The 21,938-nt window shown below is 37.4% G+C and overlaps 1 pseudogene across 1 annotated transcript in view; it reads left to right on the plus strand.

Moving 5' to 3' along the window:
• Nucleotides 1-11,437, plus strand: part of LOC309831515 (ubiquitin-conjugating enzyme E2 E1-like) — a 75,786-nt pseudogene extending 64,349 nt beyond the window's left edge. The window contains exon 2 of the transcript in view: nucleotides 10,615-11,437. The product of the transcript in view is annotated as a ubiquitin-conjugating enzyme E2 E1-like (transcript). The remainder of the gene's footprint in view (nucleotides 1-10,614) is intronic.
• Nucleotides 11,438-21,938: the final 10,501 nt, after the last annotated feature.

Raw genomic sequence — 21,938 nt, forward strand, 5'->3', positions numbered from 1 at the left:
TCATTCTTTTTTCTTTATTCTGCTCTGCAGTATTTATTTCCACTATTTTATTTTCCAGGTCACTTATCCGTTCTTCTGCCTCAGTTATTCTGCTATTGATCCCTTCTAGAGTATTTTTAATTTCATTTATTGTGTTGTTCATCGTTGCGTGTTTCCTCTTTAGTTCTTCTAGGTCCTTGTTAAATGTTTCTTGCATTTTCTCTATTCTACTTCCAAGATTTGGGATCATCTTTACTATCATTATTCTGACTTCTTTTTCTGGAAGGTTGCCTCTCTCCACTTCATTTAGTTGTTTTTTGGGGATTTGTCTTGTTCCTTCATCTGGGACATAGTCCTCTGCCTTTTCATTTTGTCTGTCTTTCTGAGATTGTGGGTTCTTTTCCACAGGCTGCAGGATTGTAGTTCTTGCTTCTGCTGTCTGCCCTCTGGTGGATGCAGCTACTGGTATTGCCTATGTTTTATTTTAGGAATTTTATGGTTTTGGGTCTTACATTCAAGTCATTGATCTATTTTGAGTTAACTTTTGTGTATGGTGTATGATAGTGGTCTAGTGTCATGTTTTGCATGTGGCTGTCCAGTTTTCCTAACACGTTTAATTGAAGAGACTATTCTTTCTCTATTGTATGTTCTTTGCTCCTTTGTTGTAAATAAATTATGCATATATGTGTGGACTTATTTCTGCGCTCTCTATTCTGTTCCATTGATCTGTGTGTCTGTTTTGTGCCAATACCATACTGTTTTGATTACTATAGCTTTGTAGTATAGTTTAAAATCAGGATGTATGATACCAGCTTTGTCCTTCTTTCTAGAGATTGTTTTGGCTATATGAAGTCATTTGTGCTTCCATATAGATTTTAGAATTATTCATTCTAGTTCTGTGAAATGTACCTTTTAAATTTTGATAGGAATTACATTGAATTTGTAGATTGATTTGCATAGTATAGGTATTTTAACAATATGAATTCTTCCAATCCATGAATATGAAATTTCTTTCCATTTATTTGTGTCTTCTTCAGTTTCTTTCATCAGTGTCCTCTCGTTTCAGTGCACAAGTCTTTTACCTCCTTGGTTAAATTTATTCCTAGGTATTTTATTCTTTTCAATGCAATTGTAAATGGGATTGTTTTCTTAATTTCTCTTTCTGATAGTTCATTATTAGTGTATAGAAACACCATGGATTTCTTTATATTGACTTTGTATCCTGTGACGTTACTGAATTCATTTATTAGTTCTAACAATATTTTATGGTATCTTTAGGGTTTTCTGTATATAGCATCATGTCATCTGCAAATAGTGGACCCCAGACCAATTAAATCATGATCTCTATGGTGGTAATCAGATCTTAATAGTTTTTAAAGTTCCCAAGTTTCTTCTAATGAGCAGTCATTATTGACAACCACTTCTGAGGTATCTTCCAGGTCAAAAATGACTATGATTCTAACTTAAATGAATATGAAACAAATTTGTCATAAAGACTCTATTGTCTACTCTTCCATGCATGGGTTTATTCCTCCAGAAATAGTCATTTCTTTACTAAGGTGTATACTTATCTTCAGAGCATCTGTTGGGACACATGTTGTGCAGCTTGTACCAAAACAGCATGGTGTGTGCTGAAATATTGCTTTGGATTTTATAGATTATCTTATAACTTAGTTTTGCTGATATGTTATTTGATTTTTGGTGAGTAGTGTGGCTGTCTTTCTTTGCAATCCAGGGGGCTGCTATCACTTTTTTTTTAAACATGTGAATTCTACCAATTGATTTTTAAAATGAAAAAAAATTGTATAACCATTTAAAGATTTTTTTATTTTTAAAAATATTTATTTATTTATTTATTTATTGGCTCTGTCGGGTCTTAGATGCGGCACGTGGGATCATTCGTTGTGGCGTGCAGGCTCTTTGTTGCGTTGCGTGGGCTTCTCTCTAGTTGTGGCGTGCAGGCTCCAGAGCATGTGGGCTCTGTCATTGCAGCATGCGGGCTCTCTAGTTGTGGCATGCAGGCTCAGTAGTTGTGGCGTGTGGGCTTAGTCGCCCCGTGGCACGTGGTTCCCTGACCAGGGATCAAACCCATGTCTCCTGCATTGGAAGGCGAATTCTTAACCACTGGACCACCAGGGAAGTCCCTGTAACCATTTTTTAAATTGAAGTATAGTTAATTTAAATGTGTTAGTTTCAGGTGTACAACAAAGTGATTCAATTATACATATATATGTATACATTATATATGTATGTATATTGTTTTTCAGATTCTTTTCTGTTATAGGTTATTACAAGATATTGAACATATCTTGTGTACATTGAACGTATCCCGTGCTATATAGTAGGTTGTTGTTTTCTATCTATTTTACATATGGTAGTGTGTATATGTTAATCCCAGACTCCTAATTTATCTCCCCCACCCCCTTTCCCCTATGGTAAGTTTGTTTTCTATATCTGTGAGTCTATTTCTGTTTTGTAAATAAGTTCATTTGTATCAGTTTTTTAGACTCCACATATAAGTGATACCATATAATATTTGTCTTTTTCTGCCTGAGTTACTTCATTTTATATGATAATCTCTAGGTCCATCCATGTTGCTGCAAATGGGCTATCACTTTTAAAGGGTGATAAATCTCCTTAAAATCCCAGCTCTCCCATTTACCAGTTCTATGACCTTGGACTCATTTCCTCACTTCTCTGTGCCACAGGTTTCTCTGTAATAGAGATAATTATAAAACTCATTTCATAGGGTTTTGAGAATCATACTGGTAAAGTTATTTTACATAATTAGCACTCAAAAATGACCACTAATATCTAGTATCTGAAAACATATTTTAAAATATATTTGAATATATTTCAAAATGTTATTATATAAAAGATATGTAAATTTTATTTTACTATATTAAAATGGATAAGTTTAAAATACATAACAAATATGTATGTTAATATGTTAAAATGTTCAACATGTGTTTAGATTTTTCTGTGTATTTCTAAAAGCAGTTTATTTCCTTAAGTGTTACATAATACTTATAAAACATATTTATATAAGTTCCAAATAATAACCTCTGTAGCTCCTGGAAAAGTAGGGCTGTGTCTGATACTCTTTTGCATCTCCCTTAGTTTCCAGCACTCTGAGAACCACTCAGAGTCACTTTTCCATATGCAGAAATCTTTAGGTACACGTCTTCCATTATTTCTACACATTCTCTCCACCTTGCTACATTCTTCAGTGGCATAAACATATTCCCTCTCCTCCCACAACGGAAAGAAATATGCGTATTGAGCAATTCCAACACCCAAGAGCAAAAATTACTAGTCAGTGTTGAAAACAAAAACAAGTTTCATTTTTGTGTGTGTGGTTGTTGTTCCTGTTGCTTTTTGGTGTGTGTGTGCTTTTGTGTGTGCGTGTGTTTCTTTTCTTCCAATAAGTTTGTCCTCTGTTTCATTTCTTCCATCAATTTCCAGCATTCTATCTCCAGACTATATATTTCAAGGACCCTACCCCCAGCAATTTCCCACTGTCCTTCATTCATTCTCAAGGGCAGTGGGGATGGTGCCAGTCAGGGGCTAGTGACAGGATAGTATTATCTACTGTGTTGGAGGAGCTAAGAACTGATTAAGATTCTCCAAGGCAGAGAAAGACATGGGCATCCAGTCTTGAAAACAGTTTGTTGTTATGGCAGAAGAGCAGTGAATTAGCTTGAAGAAGGCCAAAGAAATTACCCAAAGCTTCCACATATAAGCGATATCATATCATATTTGTCTTTCTCTGTCTGACAAATGAACTTATCTACAAAACAGAATTAGAGTTACAGATCTAGAAAACAAACTCATGGTTACCAGGGGGTAAGCGGGGGGAGGGATGAATTGGAAGATTGGATTGCCACATACACACTATATTATTAAATAGATAACTAATAAGCTATATATTAAATAGATAACTAATAGGGACCTACTATATAGCACAGGGAACTCTACTTCATACTCTAATGGCCTATATAGGAAAAGAATCTGAAAAAAAGTGGATATATGTATAGGTATAACTGATTCACTTTGCTGGGTACCTGAAACTAACACAACCTTGTAGATCAACTACACTCCAATAAATTTTAAAAGAAAAATAAAAACATGAAATTACCCGAAGCTCAGGTGCCTTTCTAAGACACACCAACCTTCATTCACTCACAAATTCGGCTACCAGGTGATGAGAAGACAAAAATGGATGTCATCTCCGGTTTTGACTTCAAGGAACTCACAGCCGATGGGGGTCTTGGGGGATGGACAGAGGATTAAAATACAGTGTTAACAACTGACCTCAGCCTGGGGGAATGAGTAAAGAATTTGGAAGGGAAATGATGCCTGAAAGATTAACATAAATCAGGCCAGTTAAGGAAGCGGTAAGGAGAAAGGTGGCTGTGTTTACCAGTAAAGGAAAGAGGCTAGAAACTGCAGGAAACACAGGCAGTGGGGTGTTGCTGGAGCATAAACTATGACGTTCTCCTCTTTCTTGCTTTGCTGTCAACAGGTCAGATTGGCAAGTAGGGTGACCAACAGTCCTGGTCTCCGGCAAGGTGAGACTTTCAAGTAGGGTGACCATACGTTCTGGTCTGCGGCAAGGTGAGACTTTGAAGGTTATAATGGGACAGTCTCGCCACATCAGGAACATCGAGCTCCCTATCTTTGTGTGGGTATCTGCCAGCTGAATCATCTGCCTGTCTTTGTTTGTTTTTGTTTTCTAAGTAACAGAAGAATATGTTAAAGATGGGTTATGGAGGAGAAAGAAAGGGGAGGTATGATTTTTGTGGCTTGGAAGAAGACACCCTCCATGAAGGATATGGTTATGCTATGGAGGACTGCTTTCTAGCTAAGGACAAAGGCAGGGACCACGGAGAAGAGTCTGTGCCCTGCACTTGGGAGAGTGAAGGGCAGTGGGAGATCACTGGGGTGGAGTCCTTGAAATGCATAGTCTGGAGATAGAATGCTGGAAACTGATGGAAGAAATGGAACAGAGGACAAACTTATTGGAATTTCTTTTAAAATGTGTGGTTTCTGTCATCAGTTCGTTCGCCATGATATAGATGGTTATCAATAGTTACAATTACATTCATCAAGATCTAAAATTTCTACCATTTTTAGATATTTATCAGTCACAATGAGGGTTATTGAAAGTGATGTTAGATAATTTCCTCTAAAAGTTGTGTTCTATTAATCCATACAAATATCAGTGTCTACTGCATGCTTTTTATTAATCTTGGGGCCAGATAGCAATTAAACACTCAGAACCTAAGAACATTTTATAATATAGCACTTCATGTAATTCTGTAAGACACTGAACACATTTACCTCTTTTCTTTTGGGCCTTTAAATCGGAACAGTGCTGTGCAATAGAAGTATAATGTGAGTCACATGTGTCACTTAAAATTTTCTAGTCATCAAATTAAAAAGTAAAAGGAAGCCAGTGAAATTAACCTTGACACATTTTATCCAACATATCATAATTTCAAAATGTTATCAATATAAAAATTATTAATGAGATATATTACATTCCTTGGCTTTGGACTAAGTCTTCAAAATTTTGTATTTTTCACTTACAGCACAGCTTTCATCAGGCATATTTTATCTATATGTAGATATCATAAAACTTACAGTTGAAAAAGTAAATTCATATACCCAACTTGTCACAAACATACTTAAAAGTTTTCCAATGACTGAATTGAGTGTCAGTTTTAAATTTGAAGTCAATTGAGTTAATTAAATGAAATTAAAAAAGAAACTTCATTCCTCAGTCACATTAGCCACATTTCAAGGGCTTATTAGCCACATATGGTTAGTGGCTGAAGATTAGAAAACAGAGAAGTAGAATATATTTAGTAAATGAATTTGGAAGCGGGCACATTTTATTACTCTCCTTTGTCGTGCTTTTTTTTGGTTTTTTCTCTTTAGCTGTTTACAACTATAAAAGCCAAAAGACTCTCCATCTTTTTTTGTAGGCATTAGTTCCATATACGTCCTGTAGATGGCAGCACTTTCTTCCTGAAACTGTAAGAGGGAGGAGTTGCTAGGACTTGTCACTCAGATTCTGGCGTTTTTCATAGAGTCAATTCTTTGGAAAATTTTTTGGTGGCATAGGTTAGAATCTTTTCAGTTCTACTGTCATTCTGTATAGATGGCTGCTGATTATGGAAACAGTCTCAGCCTCTAGAAAATTGCACATTCCTCAATTTGGGGTAAAAGAAAAGCAGCTCTAAGGTGAGAGAAGAAAGAGATGCAATTAAAGGACTCCTATCAAAACGCTTTCATTTGCTCAAATCCATATTTTGGAAATGGTGATTCCAAGTGCTGCTTAATAAAACTTTTCTAAGCAGATGAGAGGTAGATTTTGTTTTAAAGACTGTGGCAATGTTAATCTGTTTTTTTCATTTTCCAGGCAACTTTGTAAGTGAATGTTTTAGAATGCCTACAGTTTCATATTTCTTTTCTATGTAAGACATCCACATCCATTATTAAAACAACTGAACAGGGCTTCCCTGGTGGTGCAGTGGTTGAGAGTCCGCCTGCCGATACAGGGGACACGGGTTCGTGCCCCGGTCCGGGAAGATTTCACATGCTGTGGAGCAGCTGGACCCGTGAGCCATGGCGGCTGAGCCTGCGCGTCCAGAGCCTGTGCTCCGCAACGAGAGATGCCACAACAGTGAGAGGCCCGCGTACCGCAAAAAAAAAAAAAAAAAAAAAAAAACCAACAAAAACACCCTGAACAAATAACATGTAGCTAAAGTTATATATATGTGTTTATAGTTCATGGATTAACATTTTAGCATCACTCCCCTCCCCTTCATTTTGTGTTTGTGATAAAAGAACATGAGATAAGAGGGGTACCAGCATTGGAGGGATTCAAGTTGAGTTTCTAAGGACCGATGTGCATTTTTTTTTAAACATCTTTATTGGAGTATAATTGCTTTACAATGGTGTGTTAGTTTCTGCTTTATAACAAAGTGAATCAGCTATACGTATACATATATCCCCATATCTCCTCCCTCTTGCATCTCCATCCCACCCTCCCTATCCCACCCCTCTAGGTGGTCACAAAGCACTGAGCTTATCTCCCTGTGCTATGAGGCTGCATCCCACTAGCTATCTGTTTTACATTCGGTAGTGTATATATGTCCATGCCACTCTCTCACTTCGTCCCAGCTTCCCCTTCCCCCTCCCCATGTCCTTAAGTCCATTCTCTACGTCTGCGTCCTTATTCCTATCTTGCCATTTTTTAGAACCATTTTTTTTTAGATTCCATATATATATGTGTTAGCATACGGTATTTGTTTTTCTCTTTCTGACTTACTTCGCTCTGTATGACAGACTCTAGGTCCATCCACCTCACTACAAGTAACTCAATTTCGTTTCGTTTTATGGCTGAGTAATATTCCATTGTATGTATGTGCCACATCTTCTTTATCCGTTCATCTGATGATGGACACTTAGGTTGCTTCCATCTCCTGGCTATTGTAAATAGAGCTGCAATGAACATTTTGGTACATGACTCTTTTTGAATTATGGTTTTCTCAGGTTATATGCCCAGTAGTGGGATTGCTGTGTTGTATGGTAGTTCTATTTGTAGTTTTTTAAGGAACCTCCACACTGTTCTCCATAGTGGCTGCATCAATTTACATTCCCACCAGCAGTGCAAGAGTGTTCCCTTTTCTCGACATCCTCTCCAGCATTTATTTTTTCTAGATTTTTTGATGATGGCCATTCTGACCGGTGTGAGATGATATCTCATTGTAGTTTTGATTTGCATTTCTCCAATGATTAATGGTGTTGAGCATTCTTTCATGTGTTTGTTGCCCATCTGTATATCTTCTTTGGAGAAATGTCTATTTAGGTCTTCTGCCTATTTTTGGATTGGATTGTTTGTTTTTTTGATATGGAGCTGCATGAGCTGCTTGTATATTTTGGAGATTAATCCTTTGTCAGTTGCTTCATTTGCAAATATTTTCTCCATTTTCAGGGTTGTCTTTTTGTCTTGTTTATGGTTTCCTTTGCTATGCAAAAGGTTTTAAGTTTCATTAGGTCCCATTTGTTTATTTTTGTTTTTATTTCCATTTCCCTAGGAGGTGGGTCAAAAAGGATCTTGCTGTGATTTATGTCATAGAGTGGTCTGCCTATGTTTTCCTCTAAGAGTTTTATAGTGTCTGGCCTTATATTTAGGTCTTTAATCCATTTTGAGTTTATTTTTGTGTATGGTGTTAGGGAGTGCTCTAATTTCATTCTTTTACATGTAGCTGTCCAGTTTTCCCAGAGCTTCTTATTGAAGAGACTGTCTTTTCTCCACTGTATATTCTTGCCTCCTTTATCAAAGATAAGGTGACCATATGTGCGTGGGTTTATCTCTGGGCTTTCTATCCTGTTCCATTGATCTATATTTCTGTTTTTGTGCCAGTACCCCGATGTGCATTTTTGTGTAGCTCGTGAGGACCCCCTGGTACAAAACCCCATCAAATTGTGGTGTGTTTTCTTGATACTCTTTGGGTGGCATTTTAAAATCACAGCCTCTCTTTTCTGTAATTATCACTCAGTCTGTCTCCCAAATAGAATCTCAAGGTGCTGGCTGAATTCTAATCATGATTTTGCTTATTTTAGTTTTATAGGTAGAATATTCATAGTGTAACTAGTATAATAAGTCTAATACCAATGCTTTTGACTCAGAATGTTTAGTTTTCTTAATGTACTCTTTACTTCTCAAATTCTGGGATAGTCTGTGAAATGGTAGAGGAGAAGGTTTGAGGAGAGAAAGAGACAATTTTATTTAGGACAGATACACGTCAGAAGCTATACAAGCTTCTTTTGCATGTGTTTGCTTTTATTACCTCTTCTAATCTGAAGAGCAATTTTCTTATAGCTAAAGAAACTAGACTTGGAGAAGTACTATACCTGTCATTTAGCAAATTTCTAGGTATATTTCAGAAAACCTACCCCAAATGTTTTCGTTTCTTATCTTTTTAGCAGAGACCACATATAAGGACTTTCTATATGAAGACATCTGAGGAATTAAAACATGGTGTCATTTCTGTAATTTCTTGCCCCATATATTTCTGGTTGTCTTTCTACTATTGCATTTCTTCTATTCTGTCTGCTTCCTTAACAGTTTTTTTTGTTTTCTTTTTCAAAATGTAATATTTACCCAAAGTTCAGCACTTGGCTTCTTTTTCTTTCTCCTTCTTCAGTTATCACGTCCGATCCCATGGCTTCAACTATCTTCCCATGAATGTTAATTTCCAAATTTGTGACTTCATTCTTTCTGTTAGTCTGAACAGGATAATTGCTGAACAAATAACATCATAAATCTCAGTGGCTTATTTCTCTCTCTCACACAAATTCTAGTGCAAATACTCCCCACCTGCTTTCCTGATGGCTCCCCACCAAGTGGGGACTCAGGGATCAGCTCCATCCAACTTACCCTATTTTATGTCTTGGAGCCCTTTAGCAGTCTGGTGATGCCTGTGGGCCTCCTCTAAGAATAGTGTTTGTAAATGTGGAAGAGAAAAAAAAAAGAGCTAGTAACCAAAATTCAAAGTTAATTAAAAAATAGTGCCAGGTAAATATATTTCAAGATATCTGCATCAAGTGTAATGTGATATGAAGTATCTGTGATTTCTATGGGAGACAAAGGCACATTTTGCTAACACTGTTGTAACCACTGACTACATTCGTAAATACAGGGAATGCTAAGGTCCAGTTAAAATTCATGAAAACACATTTCCCCCTTCCAAGCTCACAGGACTCCCTTAATGGCTTAGATTTCAGGTTCTAGTGGCTCCACAATTACCAAAGACTTCTTGGAGTCCTTTACTAGATCTTATGCATGCGATCGACTGACAAAGACCTTGTAGGATAATATGAGACATTTGGGGGCCAAACCAGGAAGGGACATACACCACCTGCAGTCAGAGTTTATGGGCTAGAACAAGTTGTATTGTCCCTCTGAGGAAGAGGGCTAGGAACTGTATTTCAGCTGTGTGTGCAGGAAGGAGGTAGGATGTGGAGAGCATGGAGCAATAATTGTTTCAAGCAAGAATTATCAATGGATGCTAAAACTAAGAAGGAAAAATATGATGAGAAACAGAATATTCTTTATAGCTTTGTAGTACTGCCACACAGATACTTTTTAATTGGGAAGGGAAAATACTAACTTTATGGAGAGGAAGAGATCTAGCCAGACAGCACCTTATCCAAGTAATCAAAGGTGATGTCATCAGTAATGAGACAAACTGGCACAGGTGACGCACAAAGCAGGAACATTTCTGTGATTCCCACCCAAAATGCAGAACCTGAATTTAGTCAAAGGAAACATCAGAAAAACCCAGGGCGGTCCCCAGACCTCTTGAGAGAAAATTCACAGCCCTCGCCCCCTGGGCCTAGCGTCCCGGGTCCGGAGGGGGCCGGGCTTCCCGGGGTCCCCCGAGCGCTGCTCGCGCCCCTCTCCCTGGAGGTGTCCAGGGGGCGGGGAGCCCGCGTGGGTGGGACGGGGCCGGTGTGGGAGGGGCGGGGGGGAGGAGCGGGGTGTGCCCCCGTGTGTGGCTGGGGGAAGCCACTGCCTGTTTAGTAGTTGCTGTTGCTGCACTTCCACTTCTCTCCCAGCGAGAGAGAGACTCGAGTGGCCAGGCTCAGCCGCAGCGAAGCAGCCAGACACGAAGAGAGGGGCTGTTTGCTGGGTGGGGTTGGGGGGGGGTCACTCTGCGGATGAAAATTTGAGGGCCAGAACCAGCTCCTCCCCATTTTCGTCCTCCAACCAGCAAACCGAGAAACAAACACCCCCAAGAAGAAGGAGAGTAAGGTCAGCATGAGCAAAAACTCCAAACCCCTCTCCACGAGCGCCAAGAGGATTCAGAAGCAGCTGGCGGACATCACTTTAGACCCTCCACCCAACTGCAGTGCTGGTCCCAAAGGCGATAACAGCTAGGAATGGAGATCAACCATCCTACGGCCTCCAGGGTCCGTGTATGAGGGTGGTGTATTCTTCCTTGATATCACTTTTACCCCAGAATATCCCTTCAAGCCTCCAAAGATTGCATTTCGGACAAGAATCTATCACTTGTAGTATTAAGTCAAGAAGTTATTTGCTTGGACATATTGAAAGATAACTGGAGTCCAGCACTAACCATATCTAAAGTCCTTCTTTCTATCTGCTCACTTCTTACAGACTGTAATCCTGCCGACCCCTTGGTGGGAAGTATTGCCACTCAGTATATGACCAACAGAGCAGAACACGACAGAATGGCCAGACAGTGGACCAAGGGGTACGCTACATAAAATGGATTTTCACAATTCTTTACATTATTTGTCTGTCACAGAGAGAGCTGCTTATGATTTTGATGGGGTAGGGGAGGGTGGGAGTTGATAAAGAGTAGGGTATTTCTATAACAGATATTATTCAGTCTTATTTCCTAAGATTTTGTTGTAACTTAAGGTATCTTGCTACAATAGACAGAATTGGCAATAGCAACGTTTAAAACTGTCATTAGTTCTGCAATATTAGCTGAAATGCAATACAGAGAAGAATAGACATTTGGGTTCAGTTGCTTGTAGTCTGTAACTTGAAACAGCTTAATTTGTACAGGTTACACACGTGGCCATTTATGTCAAGTCCTTGCAAGACTATATACAGTTTTTTGTTTAAAAAAATTGGAATTTGTTTTCCCTTCTTGGAAGGGAACATTGATATTTAACAGCTTTTAGAGACTGTCATCTCATATATATAAAATGGACACATGGCTATATGACACCGTATAGGAAATGAGTAGTTATGTATTTTATTTTATATGCCAATCTACTTTCTTATGAAAAGATAGAGGTTTGCATCAGAACTTGTGAAAACCTGTAGTAAAATACCTTAAGCTGTTAACTGTAAGGCATGGAATAGGAGTTGTTCAGTGGATTGGTTCTATGTTGAGGACTACTGAAGTCTGCATTTGTTACTGTGCTAATAAACAATATTAAAACAAAACAAAACAAAAAAAGAAAAACCCAGATTGAGAGATAGTCTACAAAGTAGCTGGCTGGAACTCTTCAAAATTGTCAAGATCGTGAACTGTTCCAGATTAAAAGAGGCTAAAGACACATGACAACTAATGCAAGGGTGATTTTGCATTGGATATTGAATCAGAAAGTGGGCATTTGTAAAACAATTGATAAAATCTGAATAAGGTCTATAGGTTAGACAACAGTATCGTATCCGTATGAACTTACTGATTTTGATCAGAGTACTGTGGTTAAGTAAAATAAAATAACCTGTTTTGAGGACGTACATCCTGATGTTGGCAACTTACCCTCAAATGTCTCAGGAAAAAAGAATAAATAGGTAGATAAGTAGATAGATAGAATGATAGTAAGAATGATAGAATGAAAAAGTAAGTGTGATAAATTGTTAACATTTGGGGAATATAGGTAAAACATATGTGGGAATATTTTGTACTATTTTTGCAAAATTTCATTTAAAATCTGAAATTATTTCAAAATAAAAATATTGTTAAGCCTCTTTTTTTTTTAAAATAGATCTTTATTGGAGTATAATTGCTTCACGATACTGTGTTAGTTTCTGTTGCACAACAAAGAGAATCAGCCATATGCATACACATGTCCCCACATCCCCTCCCTCCTGAGCCTCCCTCCCACCCTCCCTATCCCACCCCTCTAGGTCATAACAAAGCACCAAGCTGATCTCCCTGTGCTATGCCGCTGCTTCCCACCAGTCAACTATGTTACATTCGGTAGTGTATATATGTCAATGCTACTCTCACTTTGCCCCAGCTTCACTGTCCCACCCCATGTCCTCAAGTCCATTTTCTATGTCTACCTCTTTATTCCTGCCCTGCAACTAGGTTCATCAGTACCATTGTTTTTTTAAGATTCCATGTATATGCATTAGCGTATGGTATTTGTTTTCTCTTTCTGACTTACTTCACTCTGTATGACAGACTCTATGTCCATCCGCCTCACTACAAATAGCTCAATTTCATTTCTTTTTATGGCTGAGTAATATTCCATTGTATATATGTGCCACATCTTTTTCGTTGTTGTTGTTGTTGTTTGGAGTACGCGGGCCTTGCACTGTTGTGGCCTCTCCCGTTGCGGAGCACAGGCTCCGGACGCACAGGCTCAGCGGCCATGGCTCATGGGCCTAGCCGCTCCGCAGCATGTGGGATCTTCCCAGACCAGGGCATGAACCCGTGTCCCCTGCATCGGCAGGCGGACTCTCAACCACTGTGCCACCAGGGAAGCCCACCACATCTTCTTTATCCATTCATCTGTCGATGGACATTTTGGTTGGTTCCATGTCCTGGCTATTGTTAATAGTGCTGCAATGAACATTGTGGTACATGTCTCTTTTTGAATTATGGTTTTCTCAGGGTATGTGCCCAGTAGTGGGATTGCTGGGTCATATGGTAGTTCTATTTTTAGTTTTTTAAGCAACCTCCATACTGTTTTCCACAGTGGTTGTATCAATTTACATTCCCACCAACAGTGCAGGAGGGTTCCCTTTTCACCACACCCTTTCCAGCATTTATTGTTTCTAGATTTTTGGATAATGGCCATTCTGACCAGTGTGAGGTGTTACCTCATTGTAGTTTTGATTTGCATTTCTCTAATATTTAGTGATGTTGAGCATCTTGTCATGTGCATCTTGGCCATCTGTATGCCTTCCTTGGTGAAATATCTATTTAGGTCTTCCACCCATTTTTTAACTGGATTGTTTGTTTTTCTGATATTGAGATCCATGAGCTGCTTGTATATTTTGGAAATTAATCTTTTGTCCATTGTTTCATTTGCAAATATTTTCTCCCATTTTGAGAGTTGTCTTTTTGTCTTGTTTATAGTTTCCTTTGCTGTGCAAAAGCTTTTAAGTTTAATTAAGTCCCATTTGTTTATTTTTTTTTAAATTTCTTTTTCTCTAGGAGGTGGGTCAAAAAAGATCTTGCTGTGATTTATGTCATAGAGTGTTTTTCCTATGTTTTCTTCTAAGACTTTTACAGTGTCTGGTCTTACATTTAGGTCTTTAATCCATTCTGAGTTTATTTTTGTGTATGGTGTTAGGGAGTGTTCTAATTTTATTCTTTTACATGTAGCTGTCCAGTTTTCCCAACAACACTTATTGAAGAGGCTGTCTTTTCTCCATTTTATGTTCTTGCCTCCTTTGTCGTAAATTAGGTGCCCATATGTGCATGGGTTTATCTCTGGGCATTCTATACTGTACCATTGATCTATATTTCTGTTTTTGTGCCAGTACCATACTGTCTTGATTACTGTACCTTTGTGGTATAGTTTGAAGTTGGGGAGCCTGATTCCTCCAACTCCATTTTTCTTTCTCAAGATTGCTTTGGCTATTCAGGGTCTTTTGTGTTTCCATACGAGTTGTAAAATTTTTTGTTCTAATTCTGTGAAGAATGCCATTGGTAGTTTGATAGGGATTGTATTGAATCTGTAGATTGCTTTGGGTAGTATAGTCATTTTCACAATATTGATTCTTCCAATCCAAGAACATGGTATATTTCTCCATCTGTTAATGTCCTCTTCGGTGTCTTTCATCAGTGTTTTATTGTTTTCTGAGTACAAGTCTCTGGCTTCCTTAGGCAGGTTTATTCCTAGGTATTTTATTCCTTTTGTTGCAATGGTAAATGGGAGTGTTTTCTTAATTTCTCTTTCTGATTTTTCGTTGTTGGTGTATCTGAATGCCAGAGATTTCTGTGCATTAATTTTGTGTCCTGCAACCTTACCAAATTCATTGATTAGTTCTAGTTTTCTGGTGGCATCTTTAGGAATTTCTATGTATACTATCATGTCATTGGCAAACAGTGACAGTTTTACTTCTTCTTTTCCAATTTGTATTCCTTTTATTTCTGTGGCTAGGACTTCCAAAACTACGTTGAATAAGAGTGGCAGGAGTGGATATCCTTGTCTTGTTCCTGATCTTAGTGGATCTGCTTTCAGTTTTTCACCATTGAGAATGATGCTTGTTGTGGGTTTGTCATGTATAGCCTTTATTATGTTGAGGTATGTTCACTCTATGCCATTTTCTGGAGAGTTTTTAATCATAAATGTGTTGAATTTTGTCAAAAGCTTTTTCTGCTTATATTGAGATAATCATATGGTTTTTATTCCTTAATTTGTTAATGTGGTGTATCACATTGATTGATGTGCGTATATTGAAGCATCTTGCATTCCTGGGATAAATCCCACTTGATCATGGTGTATGATCCTTTTAATGTGTTGTTAGATTCTGTTTGCTAGTATTTTGTTGAGGATTTTTGCATCTATATTCATCAGGGATATTGGTCTGTAATTTTCTTTTTTAGTGATATCTTTTTCTGGTTTTGGTATCAGGGTGATGGTGGCTTCACAGCATGAATTTGGGGGTGTTTCTCCCTCTGCAAATTTTTGGAAGAGTTTGAGAAAGGTTGGTGTTAGTTCTTCTCTAAATGTTTGACAGAATTCACCTGTGAAGCCATCTGGTCCTGGACTTTTGTTTGCTGGAAGATTTTTAATCACAGTTTAAACTTCATTACTTGTGATACATCTGTTTATATTTTCTAATTCTTCCTGCTTCAGTTTTGGGAAATTGTACCTTTCCAAGAATTTGTCCATTTCTTTTTTTTTTTTTTTTTGAATTTGTCCATTTCTTCGTGGGTGTCCATTTTATTGGCATATAGTTGTTTGTAGTAGTCTCTTATAATCCTTTGTATTTCTGCAGTGTCAGTTGTGATTTCTCCTTTTTCATTTCTAATTTTTTTGATTTGCGTCCTCTCCCTTTTTTTCTTGATGAGTCTGGCTAAGGGTTTATCAATTTTCTTTATCTTTTCAAAGAACAAGCTTTTAGTTTTATTGATTTTTTGCTATTGTTTTCTTCATTTCTATTTCATTTATTTCTGCTCTGATCTTTATGATTTCTTTCCTTCTCCTGATTTTGGGTTTTCTTTGTTCTTCTTTCTCTAGTTGTTTTAAGTGTAGGGTTAGATTGTTTCTTTGAGATGTTTTTTTTTCTTGAGGTGAGATTGTATTGCTATAAACTTCCCTTTTAGAACTGCTTTTGCTGTGTCCTATAGGTTTTGAGTCGACGTGTTTTGTTGTCATGTGTTTCTGTGTATTTTTTAATTTCTTCTTTGATTTCTTCAGTGATCTCTTGGTTATTTAGTAGTACACTGTTTAGCCTCCATGTATTTCTGTTTTTTACAGTTTTTTTTTCCTGGAATTGATTTCCAATCTCATAGCATTGTGGTCTGAAAAGATGCTTGATACAATTTAAATTTTCGTAATTTTTTTGAGGCTTGATTTTTGACCCAAGATGTGATCTATCCTGGAGAATGTTCCATGTCCACTTGAGAAGAAAGTGTATTATGCCACTTTTGGGTGGAATGTTCTATAAATATCAATTAGATCTATCTGGTCTATTGTGTCATTTAAAGCCTGTGTTTCCTTATTTATTTTCTGTTTGGATGATCTGTCCATTGCTGTAAGTGGGGTGTTAAAGTCCCCTACTATTATTGTGTTACTGTCGATTTCTCCTTTCATGGTTGTTAGTATTTGACTTCTGTATTGAGGTGCTCCAATCTTGGGTGCATAAATATTTACAATTGTTATATCTTCTTCTTGGATTGATCCCTTGATCATTATGTAGTGTTCTTTCTTGTCTCTTATAACATTCTTTATTTTAAAGTCTATTTTATCTGATATGAGTATTGCTACTCCAGCTTTGTTTTGATTTCCATTTGCATGGAATATGTTTTTCCATCCCTTCACTTTCAGTCTGTATGTGTCCCTAGGTCTGAAGTGGCTCTCTTGTAAACAGCATATATATGGGTCTTGTTTTTGTATCCATTCAGTCAGTCTGTGTCTTTTGGTTGGAGCATTTAATCCATTCACATTTAATGTAATTAGCAATATGTATGTTCCTATTACCATTTTCTTAATTATTTTGGGTTTGTTTTTGTGGGTCTTTTCCTTGTCTTGTGTTTCCTGCTTAGAGAAGTTTCTTTAGCATTTGTTGTAAAGCTGGCTTGGTGGTGCTGAATTCTCTTAGCTTTTGCTTGTCTGAAAAGCTTTTGACTTCTCCATTGAATCTGAATGAGATCCTTGCTGTGTAGAGTAGTCTTGGTTGTAGGTTTTTCTCTTTCATCACTTTAAGTATTTGCTGCCACTCCCTTCTTGCCTGCAGTTTCCGCTGAAAAATCAGGTGATAACCTTATGGGGATTCCTTTGTATGTTATTTTTTGTTTTTCCCTTGCTGCTTTTAATATTTTTTCTTTGAATTTAGTTTTTGTTAGTTTGATTAATATGTGTCTTGGTGTGTTTTTCCTAGAGTTTATCCTCTATGGGACTCTCTGTGCTTCCTGGACTTGGGTGACTATTTCCTTTCCCATGTTAGAGAAGTTTTCAACTATAATCTCTTCAAATATTTTCTCAGACCCTTTCTTTTTCTCTTCTTTATCTGGGACCCCTCTAATTCAAATGTTGGTGTGTTTAGTGTAGTCCCAGAAGTCTCTGAGGTTGTCTTCAATTCTTTTCATTTTTTTTCTTTTTTCTGCTCCTCAGCAGTTATTTCCACCATTTTGTCTTCCAGCTCACTTATTTGTTCTTCTACCTCAGTTATTCTGTTATTGATTCCTTCTAGTGTAGTTTTCATTTCAGTTATTATGTTGTTCATCTCTGTTTGTTTGTTCTTTAGTTCTTCTAAATCTTTGTTAAAAATTTCTTGTATTTTCTCAATCCATGCCTCCATTCTATTTCTGAGATTCTGGATCATCTTTACTATCATTACTCTGAATTCTTTTTCAGGTAGATTGCATATTTCCTCTTCACTTATTTAGTCTTGTAAGTTTTTACCTTGCTCCTTCATCTGTGACATATTTTTTTGCCATCTCATTTTTTTGCTTTTAAGTTTTTATGAGTGGGATTGTGTTCCTGTCTTATTGGTTGTTTGGCCTGAGGCTTTCAACACTGGAATTTGTAGGCTGCTGGGTAGAGCTGGGTCTTGGTGCTGAGATAAGTAACTCCGTGAGACCTCACTCCGATGAATGTTCCCTGGGGTCTGAGGTTCTCTGTCAGTCCAGTGGTTCGGACTCGGAGCTCCCACTGCAGGAGCTTCGGCCCAACCCTGGTCTCATGAACCAAAATCTCGCAAGCCACTGGTTCACTTTGGGGTTCCTCCCGTCTCCTTGGGTGTCAGAGTCCTTCACCAGTGCCCAGCAGGCGCCCTAGCTGTAGGGAGATGCTAACTCCGCGTCTTCCCACACTGCCATCTTGACTCCGTCCCAGCCTGACTCTTATAAAACCAAGGAGGATGGTCCAAACTTTTGTTTGCCTTGTGCTTTTCTATTTATCAAAGAACCTTAGGTAGTGACAGGCTGGGTTGATCACTTGTATTCTAGTTAACATCAGAGTATAAGTCTAGGAGATTCTGAGCCATGTGGAAAGAACATAGTTCTCCGTCTTTTGATCCATTTTTCCTAAGAAGAGTACATTAGTGTGCTTTAATGTATGGATACAACTATTAATTGGCATCCCAATCCTGCAGATTCTGGAACATTTTATTATCTTGTTATCCACTTACATGTTTGGGTAGATTTGAATGTCTGAATTGTCAATAGTTTTGCCAAGACTTCATTGGAAAATCTGGTCTTGCAAGTTTATTTTCACAAGGCATCTCTCCAAGCATGGCTTCTTGAACCCCAGAAGAAAAGATCTGATCAAATTTGTTTACTAACAAAAGCTTATAGTATTGAATGGCAGCCTCTGGGAATCTAAGGAAATATTTAGTTTCATTTCTTACTGAGGAGCAACCATTACAGTCATTTTACACCCTTTAGAAGTGATGATTTACTATTAAATGTATTCTGATCTTCAGTATCCCTGGTCTTGACTCTGACTGCATGTGTGTGCCCACTGTATTTACACACACACAGACACACCAGTGAGGTTATGGCAATGAGGAAGTTAAAGATCCTATAATTTAAAATGATCATTCTGATGTCTTCAGATGCTAGATTTGTTGAAACCTGTCTGATTGTCATTTGCCTTAGAAATCAGGTACTGTACACTGGTAGGAAAAGAGACATCCCAAACCAAAAAACCCTCATATATTTGTCACAGCTCCACAGCATATAAAATCCATTTGAAGCTACCCCATCCTTATAGAGGTTAGATCTTTGTATAAATAATCTGTCTATTCAAAACATGTCTTAAAATAAATGCCAGTGAAAGGTTTTGGGCTCATCTCTCAGGTGCAATGCTGAGCACTGTTTTAGTGTACTTTTTCTCAGTTGTTGGTATTTCTAGAGAACTTAAAAGATGTAAATTTCTATTGATGATGAATGATTGGACTCTATAGCCCACTGGAGATCCCTTGGATGAGAGCCAATTATGTTTCCAAGCTAAAGTATGATCAGCTAGTTACCAGCAACTTTCAGTTTCCAGAAAATGGTTTGACTCCCAAATTGTTTAAAATCTATTTGTAATAGTAGATCACATATAAATAAAAGAAGTTTAGCTCTAAACAGCACAAAAGAATTTAAACCCGTGCAAAATCCCACCATGTTAATCATGATCTATTTTAATTTTTTTTTTTTTTTTTTTGGTGTGGATTCCACTCTGGTCTGTACACGTGCATTTACGTTTTATTTTAAAATAGAAGACATATGATTTGCATTATGCTCTTTGACTTACAATGGTATTAAAAACCTTTCCAGTGTTTCTACAGTGTTAATAATTACTTGCTATATATGCATAATAGCTTATTATAACATTTCGCCCCAGAAGTTTTTCAACTATTTTATTAATTTTAGAATTTGAAAATTTTCCTCCAATTTAAGAGATAATAACTGCTCCTCCCAAAAGCATCTACATACTTTTCCCTTCTACTGAACTATTTTCTGAGGACAAATTCCCAGGAATAAGATAGCTATATCTAAGGATATACGTGGATACATTAGATAGATATAGATGTGTATGTGTGTGTGCACGCACACGTGTGTATACTCTTACCATTTATTATTTCCAAAATGTCTTTACCAGTTTACAGTGGTGTACACACACTGTATAAATGGATATATACCATTTTTACTATCAGCTTTCCAAATTTGGTATTAGACCCAATTTTTGCCAAACCTAATTATGGAGGGCAATGTAGGGCTGCGGGGAGTAGTTGGGTTTTGAAGTTAGATGGTTGCAGGATCTGGTCCTGGTTCCGAGGGATTCCATGATATTAAGTCAAGTTGTTTAACCTCTATAAGTTTAGTTTCCTTTTCTAAAACATGGTTAATGGTATTTACTTCATAGAGTTTTTGTGGGTATCAAATGAAATAGTTTATAAGGTACATAAACAGGAACTGGTTGAATAAATATTTGTTGAATAAGGAAAAAAATGAGTACATGTTCATTCTTTCAATATCTACTTTCTCTACTACTCTTACAGGGATAGTTTTCTCAGTATAAATAAAAAGCAAGATCAAGTTTATCTTTAAATGGTAAATCCTTCCCTCAGTAACATTAAAGACTGATTAGTATTTTGAGCATTCCTCCAAAAACCTGTATCAGTTCTTTTCTCAAAAAACTATCTTTTATAAGGGAAATATCAGTTAGGAGGTATTTTAGCAGAAAATTCAAACTGGTTTACACAATTAGAAAATTTATCTCACGTAACAGATTCCACATGAGTGGTGGAATCCACAGTTGGTTGGGTCACTGGCTTAATCATGTCATCAGAGTCTCAGGTCCTTTACAACTTCTGCTCTGTCATTTCCCATCCGTCCACTTCACCCTGAGACTGGGTCACCATACTGTCAAAAAATTGATGTCAACCGCCTGTGGAGTAATGTTTTCTTGTTCACATCAATAAGAGGACAGAGAAAAACTCTTCCTAAAAGCATGGAATGTTAGTTGTTTCCCGTCAATTTAAGTGGTGTACTCACCCCTTAACCAGTGGACTACCTTGGATTAATTGGAATCTCCCTCTGAAGCTGGGATTGTTGGTGAAGTTGGGGGGTGCACGATTTAAATTGGGGTTCCATTAAACTGAAGGAAATGGATTTGGGGTTGGCACCAGCAGTTTCTACTGCGAAGAAAACGTAAGTTTTGGACACATTAATCTCTACTTGCCATGTTACGTGAAATTTATCAACTTGAAAAATTTGTCCAGAAAACTTAAATCCATTCTCAATGCCATTGAGTTTTTTCAATAGCATTTAATTTCATAGCTAGAAATAATTGTGATTCAAACTATTGCCTTGATTTAGAACTGTTATTGATCCTTTGGATTTTGCCTCACAATATAACCATAAAATGAAGAGACAACAGAGCTATGCATGCTTTCAGAAAATATTTACTGAGATGTAATTACATGCTATGCCTGGTGTTAACTGCTAATGATGCAATGGACAACAAGTCAAGGTCTTTGATATTGCAAAGCTTATAATCTAGTAGACCAATAAGTCCATGTTTTCAGTGGTATCAGATAGGATTGTACTGACTTCTTAAGTTTATACTCGAGCACTTAGTATAACTGCCATGCGAATAACACATTCCATCTTGTTATAGGAAATAGAAGACAAGCCCACTTTTTTGGTACTGGTGTCACAAATTTATTTTTCTTGACTAGATGTTTTGCCAAGAAGTGGTTCAACTCTGGCTAATTGCTATCAGAAGGAACAGCTCGGCATAAATTACCCAGACTTAAACTCTTAGTTTGGGGTAGATTTTCCCCAACATTTAAATGGACAATTCCAAACAGCGTAAGCCAACAGGTTAATTCATTTAGCAGCACTTGTACTAATAATAGCCCCATCAATATATAGTTCTTAACATACACTGTTGCATAGATACCATCTTTATTTCTCCTATGGGTTGCCATAATGGCAGTTGAAATTGTGAGTAACAGAATGACAGGGAGCATTTAGGATCTATAATTGACAGGCATG

Source organism: Grampus griseus (assembly GCF_964374135.1).
Source record: "Grampus griseus genome assembly, chromosome: 13".
Classification (NCBI taxonomy): Eukaryota; Metazoa; Chordata; class Mammalia; order Artiodactyla; family Delphinidae; genus Grampus; species Grampus griseus.